Below are 11,803 nucleotides of genomic sequence, written 5' to 3'. Positions count from 1 at the left end.
ACTGCTATTACAGAGGTGCAGGGATTACTTCTGGGAAGTATCAGTTAATCGTTCCAGGCATATTTGTTTTCAACGACAGGTGTATCTATGTGTGTTGAAGGTTGTTTTGAAAACAAGATCCAGACTGTAACAAAGCAAAGTCTTAAAATCCAAAGATGGCAGCTATTTTTGTGCTGGCAGAGCATAGGAATCTGGCTTGATCCATCAGTAAATTCAGCTGGTGCTCTCCTGCCTGCACTCCCTCTCGTGCTACTGGCCTCTAGCAGGAAAAGCCAAACAGGCAGGCTACCTGGTCCTGAACCATCACAGTCCTCAGGACGGCATTTTTCTGAAAGGTGAAACTGGCACAGGAACGCTCTGACAGACTGGACGGCTGTTGGTGGTATATCTGGCCTTCCATCCCTGATAGTTACAGAGGGAGGTGTACACCCCAGCAAAACCTCCCTACGTGGTGACTCAGAGCTCGCCATGAACTTCATCCAAGAAGAGGGTCCCAATGCATCAAATGCTGTGCAAGCACACGAGAAACAGACTTTGGCTTTGTGGCTAGACACAGCTACGGCCAACCTGATCTCGTGCTGGCAGCAGTCCTGCATCTGGAGGCCTCCAGAGGTCCTTCCAGCCAACACTAGCAGGATGCCAACTCTGGCAGAGCATTACATAAGGGAAGGAAAGGCTTCCATTTTATATTTTTGCCCCACTGGGAAATGGATGCCAAGGGAGATAAATAATCTTGATGCAGTTAGGCAGTACAGATGATCTGCAGTAAAACTGGGAGTTGAACTCAGTCGTTGTCAGTCTAGACCCACTCTTCAAGTGAGAGCTGAGCAAGCCTTATTTTAAGGGAAGAATTTTACTTTTTTTCGTGTCAAAAAATTTTATAACATAATTTTCAGATCCCTCCCCATTCAAAAGTAGTCAGTTTTCTGCACTCTCCTCCTGCATCCCTCTTGCTCTCTTGCTTCCCTGGGAGAGCAGCTTGAGCATCAAGCCAGGGCTGAGCTGTGCCTTACGCCGACCGGGTCACCTGTCTTCAGTGGCTGCGGAGTGGGATCCAGGTGCTGGCTGGGGTGCAGAATCGCAGCCCACAGCTTAGGGTAGCTATACACCTGTGAGGACCTCACTTTCCCTGCCAGATGGCCGTCTGGCTTCATGTGTGATTGTCCGCTGCCTCGCAAAGCTGCAAGGCTTAGTTTCCTGTGCTCCAGAGCTGTGCTATGGCACCAGGAGGCCACTTAAGCTTACGGTGACAATGACGTCCTTTCTCTGCTTGCCAAATTACAGTCTAGTGACCTGCAGTAGAGTTTTGCTTTTCTCAGCTTTCAGACCACAAGGCCGGAAATGAGTCCTTCCGTGGAAGTGCATTTGCTGTTGTCTCAAAATAAGATGCACCCCTCTGAGGCCAGCATCTTGAGAGAAGCTGCATAGGGGAAACAGCCTGTGTCATTTCTGTCTCTTTGTTCTTGAGAATACTTTTTATGGGTCCCAAAAAAACCAAAACACCCCAAGACCCACCTCTTGCAGGGAGAGAGGTGTGACTTGAAATTAACACGCGGTTCCAGAGAGTCCTTAAACCTGTGCAAAATCAAGCTTAGTTTCTCATTGCTGGTGAGGCAAACCACATGCTGGGCCATGCGAGGAGATGCAGATCGAAGGACATTATTGTCCCCTCTGTTAGGCATCCATGGGAGGGATGCAGAGAATGGAGGGGGGCCAGCCAACAGCTGCAAGACAGGAAAGGGCATGGGGCATGTGGCCTCAGGCAGAGCTGGCAGGAGCTGGGCTTGGTTTGCCTGGCTGAGGAGAGGCAAGTGGGGGGGTTAACATCAGCCTAAAACTGCTGGCAGGGCAACTGCAAGTGGCTGAAGGCTCCTCAGTAGCCTCAGCTGATGCAATGAGGGGCAACAGCCACACGGTGCCGGTAGGTTTTACTTGGCACAACTCCTTCGCCAGCAGCCCCGGGACAAGGCACCAGGGAGATGGGGACGATCCCTGTCCTGGGGAGGGGGTTTTAGCTGTGCCCTCACAAAGCCTGGGGGGCTGGGAGAGCCCTGTCCCTGCAGGGCGTGGGCTGAGACCCCCCCCGCCGAGAGCTCTGGTGCTGCTGGGGCCCTGCGAACTGTGGACCACGTTCCGGCTTTATCAGAGCCTCAGCGGCACGGCAGAGCGGACTGGTAGTTTAGGCCTGTCTCTGAGAGATATCCAGTGAAATGTATCTTGGACTAATTAGGCTTCAGGGCTCAGGAACTCAGTTCCAGTTGCCTGGCCTCTGTTTCGACCCCTCTTTTCTTTGAAGTCTATAGAGAAGAGGGGAAAGGAAATGAGAGGAGAGGCCCTGCTTTTCCTGTAAAATGCCTCATTCCTTATAAAATTGTTTGGCAGAAATCTCTTTCAGCTGGACGAGCTGAATACTTTAATACATGCCTGCAGTTATTTTCCTCCCTTGTCTCATTCCTCCGGCTGCTCAGGCACTGCTCTGCATCAATAAAACCATGGATGCACAGACAGAAGTACTCCTCAAAGAGGTAGCAGAGCAGATCTCCACAAGCATAGGGGGCTCTGAGCTGCAGCAGCTGTGTTATTTCCTGGGCCAGCTGGAAGTACACAGCACCACGCAGTGCAGTGGTGCCAGCTCCAGCTCAGCTTTGGTTTTTCACACCTTTCTTCCAGGCAAGCCTGCTGGGACACACAGCTTCCAGCCTTTGCCCAGGTCATGGAGAAACCACACCAAACATCCTCCCTCCTGTGTTAATGTTGCACAAGGAGGAAAGCAGCCCAGGTACGATAAGGGAGAGGCACATAGTGTCTCAGATCTGTCCTGGGCACTAGGGATGTTTCAGAGCAGGGGGTAGCCAAAAGCCCCAAAGGAAGGCAGCCATATTCCCTCTCTCCCACCGTAACACATAATCTCCAGGAGGTCTCGTTAGGAAGGCATCTCTGGAGGTCTGTAGTCCAACTCCCCGGTCCAAAGCTAGATCAGGTTGTGCTGGGCCTTGTCAAGTTGAGTTCTGCACACCTCCAAGGTCGGAGATATGGTCTCTGAGATTCACCACCCTCACATGGAAGAATTTTCTCATGCCCAGCTGGAATGTCCTATGCTGCAGCATGTACCCATTGCCCCATGTCCTGTCCTTGTCTGCCTCTGAGAAGAGTCTGGCTCCATTTTTTCCATAACTACCATTCAGGCAGTGGACCTGACCCCTGTGAGGAACCCCCCAGTTGTCTCTTCTCCAGGCTGGGGAAGCCCAGTTCCCTCAGCATCTCTTCATACCTGCTGTGCTCCAGCCTCATCACCACCTTGGTGGTCACTGCTGGTCTCACTCCAGTTTGTCATTGTCTTCCTTGTACTGGGTAACCCTGAACTGAACACAGTACAGAGATGAGTCTTCCCCAGCACTAAGTGGTGAGGAAGGATCACCTTTCCTGTGCTGATCTTTGCGAGGTTGCTTCTGGCCCATTCCTCCAGCCTGTTGAGGTCACACCGGGTGGCAGGCCTTCCTCCCAAAACATAGCAACCGCTCCCACTGTTGACATTACCTATGGGCTTTTTCTCACTTCTTGTTCCACCAGACGTGTGTGCAGTGGGTCAGCAAGGGTCCTGAGGGCTGCCCAGGGTTTCCTCCTCTCTTGGCCAGGTATTCATGGCGAGCCATGGGAACCACTGCTTCGCTGGAAGGTGGCCTTGCTGCAAAAGACAACTCACACATAGTGTGATTAGAGTTGGAGCCACTCTTACTTCTTCTTTTGAGAGGTGAAAGGACAACCCGAGTGTGGTCAGAGATTTCCTGCAGCTACGTTCAGTGGCGGGCCACCTGCAGTACTTGAGCTGGAGGTTTCACATCCTTTTTTGGACCAAGCCTACCCCACTGCTGCGGGGACGAGGACCAAATCTGGTCGCAGCGGGGCCTGAGCTCTGGTTTGGGTGAACAGCCAGTGATGGGGAGTCTCCAGCTTGCCCGGTGCTCCTCACGTGTGCCCGGGGCTCCAAAGGGGTCTGCCACAGTGTGTAAAAAAGGCCCTTTCTCAGACTGCCCACCAGCTTCATCTCAGCCCTCTGACTTATGGCTTGGGCATCTCGGGAGCACTGGTACCTTCCCCAGGCTGCGAGGAGCAGCTGACCTAAGGCTGGTTAGGGAAGGAGGATACTGGAAGGAGGAGGCCAGGGAAGGTAATGCTAGCAGCAGGTTGTACTGGGAAGTTTTCTGCCATTTGCAGTGAGAAGCAGAAGCTGAGGAGTATGGGGAGATCCAGCACAACTTGCAGATGGCCAGGCAGTTGCTGGAGTTCCCTCGGAGGACGGCTTCCAGGTTCCAGCCCCGTAGTGTTTCCACATGCAATTAGCACAGAGCGTCTGCAGAAGCCACACATGCAACTATGCACCGGTAAGGAGGCACGGGTGTGCCTTAAACCAACAGAGCCACACGCCGCCCCTGCACCGTTCTCACAAAGGTGCCCGCTATGCTTCTTATCTGCAAGGTCTTTGAAGTCCTAAACAACTTGCCATATGAGGACAGACAGGGATTTATTTGGGTGCATACAGAGGAGAAGGGGCCTCCTGAAAGCAAAACATGGCATGGTGCACTTAGGCTGTATCGTCTTGGAGGGGGAGATCACATTACAGATTTATTTCCGAAGCTGGACCTTGCAGCCCATTAGAGTGATTTTAACGCGTGACTCATGTCAAAACTGCTTCAAGGTTGGATGTGAAATTAGAAATTAGGCTAAAAGGGCTGTTATTCACAGGGAAAAATTGATTCAAGACATTTGCCTTTCATTTTTAAGGACTGCAGGCAGGAGAGAACTGTGAGAAGAATAATTTCTGTGAAATTGGAGATTAATCATGAGTAATGACGGTCCCTGGTCGTGTTAAATAGGATTGATTATATTTAAGTTCCAGGCTGTGTTAAATTTCCAAGTCGTAATCTTGGGCTGGGCTCTTGGACGCTTTTACGAATGAGGCAAGATGTGATAACATGAGCCCTGAGGTTAAGGAAGGGGCAGGGAATGGTGTTTGTGGCTTGGCAGGTGGCAGCCTTTCTTCAGGGTTAGCCCCAGTCCCGGTCCCTGCCTGGGGATCATCAGCGTCAGCAAGATGCTCAGTCCGCTCTCCTGGGAACCATGGTCTTGCTGCTCCGTCACTGGTGTGAAACGCCTTTGCCCGTGGCTGAGGCTTGGCTCTGGAGCAAAACAAATCTCCTGACAGCGTGGCAAGGCTCATCTGCGCCTGGGTCGCAGGCTCAGAGGGCTGGGTTTGGTGTTACGTGCTGGCCACGGGCCTTTCCTGTGCGGCATGACAGGAGAGCATCCAGGTGCCTGGGACTTCAGGCACCAGCAGCATGAGCAAGAGTTCTCTCTTCAGGCCGTTCCTCCCTGACGGACCACACAAAAGCAGGCTTGGTACCTCAGAATGTCCGAGCTGCCTGCCCTTGGTTTGGCCATGTCTCTGTCTGTGGGTGACTCTTGCGGGGTGCAGTGCAGGGAAACAGCTGCTGTCCCTTTGAACGAGCAGCGTCCCACTGGAGAAGGGTGCTTTCTCCCACGTTAAGTGGGTGCAGGACAACCACAACTCCTCTCACCCATCTATGAGGGAGCCTGGGCAGGGGGAAAACTCACCAGGCTTTTTCCCCAGCTGGCAAGGGAGGGCTGGGCCAACGGGAGGGACCGTCACTGGGACAGAGAGACACTCCAGCAGCCTGTACTGCTGCTGGGCTTGTGGGGGGTGGCATCATGGGAGCTGGTGTCCTCTTGCTGCTCTGTGTGTAGCCTGACCGTAATGAAGCTCAGAGTGGACAAGGCATGCTTTGGAGACAAGCAGAGTCCTCCAATTAAAAGTGGTTGTTTTGTTTTGTTTTGTTTTTTAATTAATATCTGCAATATCAGCATGCAGCAGGGTGGCTGGATGAGATCCCCAAGTATTCTGTCCCTGTCACTGTGAGCACAAACCTCACAGGGGGTGAATTCAAAGTTTGAGAGTCTTGGAAATGCCTGATGGCACCCTCCCCTTACTGTTTTTATAGCCAGGACCCCAAGTTGAGGGGGGGAAGCCCAGCTCCTCCTGGCAAAGAGAGAAAAGCCAGCGACTTGATATTCAGAAAAAGCAAAGCTGTCTCTAAGTTGTCTTCTTTGCCTGCAGAGTACCCTCTAAGCCAAGATGGGAATGCGACAGCTGCCAAGATGGGTCAGCTTGCACTCCATCTCGTAGCAAAAACAGATTTAGCAGGTATTTGCACCTAAGCAGGATTTTCTTTCATTAGTCTCAACATGAGAAGCTGTATGCATTTATTAGTGACTTAATTTCAGTTGTGTACCACAGACCATGTTTTGCACTTCATTAACTTAGTAAAGCATCTTCAGCCACTGCTGTTTATGACCAACTAGCCCCACCCAAATGGTTTCAGACCCCCAGCAGTGCTGGTGGTGGAGCCTCTGGGGGCCTCCAGTTCATTCCCCCCATTCAGACCAAGGCTGAGTGTGCTGAAGCAGCTCAGCTCAGAGGTGGCAGGGGCTGAAGATAGCCCTGGGGCCCTCTGAAGGTCTCTGACCCCAGCACACAGCAGATCTCTCCCCAGCATGAGGTCAGGACAGCTGTGGCTTTCTGCAGCCATGTCTAGGAACACCCCAAGGATGGAGACCTCCTCCCTCCCTGGTGTCCTGTCTCCCTGCTCATCCAAGTTGTGGCTTGGGTGGCCGATTCCTGTGCTCCTAACAGTGGCAGTAAACACACCCACAGTACCTGCCTATGCTGAGGGTACCTGCAGAGGCACACCATGCGATGGACTCGGCAGAAGATCCAAGGATGGTCCTGGAGACTCATTGCTATCATTTAATGAAGAGTTTTGTACCTCTGTGGTGATACACGTGTGAAAGGGAGCCTTTCCTCCCTCCCAGCCCCACGTGGCCATGGGGAATGTGAACAGTTGGGCTTAGACCGTCTCCAGCCTGACATTCCCCTCACAAATAGCACCATGATGGAGCACCCCATGCTCCAAAACTCTGCCCCAGGATTGAGAAGGCCTCTCCACAACTGAGATGCACGGCTGTTTTCTGAAGGCAGTGCTGTGCCCTCATTCACATCCCTGAGCCAAGGAAAACTTTACAACAAATACCTGTGCTGGCTGTGCTTTCCTGTGGTGGGAGTGTGACTTCTTTCACGGCACGTTTCAGCTTCAGGCGTCAGCTGCTGTGCCTTTATGAGTGCAACAAAAAGACCTGGATAAGGAACCCTCCCTCATCTGGAGAAAGTCTGTGGACACCTTTGTGCGGTAAGAATGAAAACAAAACAAAACAAACCCCACCTAGGATACATCCAGTGATGACATTGCTCAGTTACAGGCTGGCTTCAGGGTACGTGGTAGCAAATGTTGAAAAAATATTTATGGTAAACATTTCATAAATAATTAACCTTGTTGCTTTCCAATTGCTTACATAAATTGCCAACAGTGTCACATCTCACGACAAACCTTGCTATTCAAAGTGGAAATTATTATAAGCATGGCAAGGGTCTACTGGTGAGACCCTGAAGAAAACTCTGGCTCCTGTTGTTTTCCTCTTTTGTAGATTGGATATTTCTATTTTTATTGCTTTTAATAAAAGTCTTCCTTTGCCAGGGAACATCAAAAACCAGAAGGTGCAGCAACACATGGCTGCAGACAAAAGATTCAGGTTCTAGAAAACGGAAATTTTATATGCGTGTATGTATATACACACACATACATATATATGTACATATATATTTACATATACTTTTTTTTTTTAACAGTGCTGGAAATAATAATCATGAGGGAGTGGCTGACACGGTGAAAAGGCAAAGCCTCAGTCCAGAGGGACCTCTCTAACTGGGAGGACTGGACCACCAGGATGCTTGCAAAGCCCAGCAAGTAGAAGTGCCAGCGGTGCCTGGTGCACAGGGGTGAGGGAGGGATAACACTGAGCAGTGGTCCAGGATGGGAAGTGACTGGTGGAGCTGCTGGATAGGACTCAGAGGTAACGGTGAACATGAGCTTGAACGTAGGCCAAAAGTAATTCTCATTGTGAATAATGCAAACTGCTTACTGGGCTGTATGAGGAGGACCAGGACCAGCTCAGTGGAGGGGTGTTGGAGACTCTTGTGTTTCTGTGAGTCCAAAAAGCTCTTCCAGACAATGCATTATAGTAAGGAGAAATGGGTGATGATGCCAGCAAAGTACAGGAAAGATTCCTTCGCAACCCTCCGCAGACCAGCCGAGGTCGCGGGCTGTCAGACCGGCTGAAACCCAAGTGTTTCAGCAGGGAGACCGAAGTGGGCAGGCATGCTGGCAGAAGATGGCAGGCAAGACATTTTGCTGTTGTGAACACTACACAGCTTGCTGGCGTGGCCTAAATAACTCATTGCCTGGATGAGACAGCTGTGAGAGCCGCACCAGGGTGCAGGGTGCCCGCAGCACCGTCCCTTCTGCTTCCTCCTGGGGCCATCTTTCCCAGCTCGCTGGAAAGGCAAAGGTTAGGGTGAGTCTTGTGACACAGCCTGTTCCTTTCTCAGTCAAAATGTGAGTTTTTTGGCACTGCTTGCTGTCCTTCGGCTTGTCCTTATGTTTTGCTTCTGCTAGGCATTGTTTTCTCTGGAGGCCTAGGATCCTGGGCCACACCGTGTTTCCAGTGTTGCTTTTGCCAATATCACCGTGGTTTCTGCTGGGTGGGTTTCAGACTCTCGTACCATCTCGTGTTAGCAGAGCAGGGGTTGCTGAAACGGTGGAGCAGTCTCCGCCCTGAGCTGTTGGTGCAACAGCAGCCTGCAGAGTTAAACATTAGCAGAAGTTACTTACTTCCCCTGAAGGATGATCTTTATAGCTCTGCCCTTATTTTGTATTGTAGTCCCAGCAATACTGTAACTGACAGCAGGGGTCAGAAATTTGGTTTGTTAAGACATTGCAATGTCATTATGTCTTGTGCTTTTTCAGAGTTTCCTGGATGTTACTTGAAACAGGATAATCACTTACTCATGTGCAACAAACGACCACATGGAGGCCGCTCACAAAAGAAGCCACAGCCTTTGCTGACAAAGGGACTCCTTTCTGTTTTATTTTTCCAACCAAAATTCCCCAAAGTAATTAAATTTCTCCCTTTGTTCTGGTTTTTGTGTTTGCTCTCACTTACAAGCAACCCCAGTGGGGGGATGGAAGATATGGGACTTTGGTCTTAGAATAAGGACCTTGGTCTGAAGTTTTTCCTGTAGGTAATTATTCCTCATCCAGAAATGTCAGAATGGGGAAGATTTTTCTTCTTTGGACTCATTTGTCTAGTGCATTCACATTACCATAGATGGAATACTTTGGAGACGATGTAAGAGAAGGATTTCAGTTTAATCAGGTCCAGGCACAAATTTTGGACCAACAGCTAATACAGCAAAGCATCAGCAACATCTGTCTCCTCTCCACACTCAGATCCAAGAGGACTCAAGCACTATCCAGGCATTTTTATGACAGAAATATTTGCTTATTCAAGAACCACCTCCCCTTTTCTCCTCTTCAGTTTTGCTCTTGTTCTCTCAAGTGCAGATCAGTAACCTTTATTAACACCAGGTCTGAAAAAACATTTCTATGTCTAAATGTGAACACAGATGGGCGTTTGTTTTTGGGGATGTCAGTCAACCAGGAACACGTAATCAACATGACTAATGAATTACACCCAGCAACTCCATCTGCTCCAGCATCCCCGTGAGCCCGGAGCTGGACTGGGTCAGGATCCCTGGGATTGGGAGCCCAAAGCAGGGGCAGGCCAGGGAGGAGTCAGCTTCACAGCAGGGAATGAAGCTCTGGTGAGTTGGAGTAGAGCAGCTGGCACATGGGCACAGCTGGAGTGTAGGAGACATGGTGGGAAGAAATGCTGGTGGGAGGAAACATCACATGGTGGCTGAGTGGGTCTGGGGGGTAAGTGGAGGGGCTGGGCTATGACTCTGGCCCCAGGTGGGTCAGGTGCATGAGGTGGACCCATGGTGGGGTACAGGGGTGGAGAGTGGTGCACGGGGATGGCTCAGCCTCAGCCTGGGAGACACTAACAGGAGCCACTGCAAGTTGAAGGGCCACCCTGCCGGGGCCAGACCGTTTTCCATCGACCACTGTTCTGGAAATGGGGCAGAAAAGCACAGACGAGGCCTCACCCAGCGCTGCTTCTGCCCAAGGGAATGGGAAGGGGGGTTCAGGCTGCCCTAAGGCTGCATCTGAGATGAATTGTCTATGCCAGGCACCCAGGCTGCTTTTTTCATAACCTCAACTACTGGGAGTGTTGTTTTGTGGCCTTTTGTCTCTCCCTCCACCCTCACCTTTGCACATCATTCATGGGTGCTTGCCACAGGCAGCCAAGACTAAACTGATCTGGTGTTAACGATCGACCTCAAGTCCTAAAGCTGGGCGACCCTGCAGGCTGGACTTTTGCGGCCACTGTGAGCCACTTCTCTTTCTTGGCCACATCCTCATACGGTGAAATGTTACGTCATCTGGCATCAGCTGTTCTCTCTCATTTGTCTGTCTGGGGAAGGCCATCAGGCTAAATCATGGCCCTTCATGAGGCCCTCTCTCCTGGTAGGTTTGCTGTGACTGGCACCTTCAGCAGCCACCAGAGACCAGTCACTAGGCGGGACGTGTCCTGCATCTTTGCAGCGTGAAGTGGCACAAGTGACTCACGCAGTGTTTAGTCACTGCAGTGGGAGGGACGACTCAGCAGGGTGTTGTGCAAATTACAGTCCTGAGCGTGGAGAATGGGGATCTTCCACAGGATGTGTCCTTCAGAGGTCCTGCCAGACTTAGACAACCAGCTGGCTCATACTAGCAGGAAATCAGGGGAACACTTGTATCAGAAGGGAGTTCTGCAGCACTCTTAACACATACCCTGCTCAAAGCAGGCTAACACCAATGTCAGGTCTGGTTGTTCCGAGCCTTATCAATTTGGATTCGGGGTATCTCCAAGACCAGAGATCCTGCTAGCCCTCTGGTCCCTGGCTGCACCCCTCCTGCAGGGAAGCAGCTTTCCCTTGTGTCGAAACAGCTTTTCCCCTGTGGCAACGCTTTGCCCCAACAATGGTAAAGTAAGCGTGTGCTCCCACCTTCCCATGGGCATCTTCCTCCTTGGGCACACAGGGACAGCAGTGAGATGTGAGGCCACAAAGCACTGTGCGTCCATTGGGAAAGGGTCTTTGGGGCGGGGAGGCAGCTACGTGCTCTCTGACTGCACAGGAAAGCAGCAAGGAAACCCAGCACCTGAGTCTGCGGTGGGGCTGGGGCTGAAACAGGAAAGGACAGGGCTTCCTGAAGCTCAGACCTGCCTCGTTTGCCCTCCTGCTCTGCCTAGGTGCTGCGGGGCCGGCAGGAGGGATGGCGTCGCAGATGGGGCTCTCCCACAGCCGTGTGCAGGCAGCAGTGCCAGGGTGAGCCTCACCCCGCGGTCTCGGGGACCGGGGGTGGGTTGGGGCCGTGCCTCCCAGATGGCGGCTCGGCCCACGGCTGATTTTTTTCCGGGTCTGGCAGAGGTTGGTTTGCAGAAGGGACTGTGACGCCATTTCAGGCATGATGACGGCGGTTTCCATGGCAACCTGCAGGCGTGAGTCAGCATCTCCCTGCTGCGGGGCTGGGGTGCAGAGAGGTGCCCAGCTCTGGGCATGGCACGGGGAAAGGCCAGACTGAGGCAGGGGAGGGGAGTGTGTGTAAGGTCTGAGCTACCCTGAGGTCAGGAAATATGTCAAAGAGAGGATCAAATCAGTTTTTCTGCCAGCTAAATGTGGGGATCCCTTTTGCAGAATAGGGTTGGCCGTGCCCACCTGAAGGACGCGTGC

The sequence above is a fragment of the Nyctibius grandis genome, chromosome Z (assembly GCF_013368605.1).
Source record: "Nyctibius grandis isolate bNycGra1 chromosome Z, bNycGra1.pri, whole genome shotgun sequence".
In the NCBI taxonomy this organism is placed as follows: domain Eukaryota; kingdom Metazoa; phylum Chordata; class Aves; order Nyctibiiformes; family Nyctibiidae; genus Nyctibius; species Nyctibius grandis.
This window is presented reverse-complemented; position numbering follows the sequence as displayed.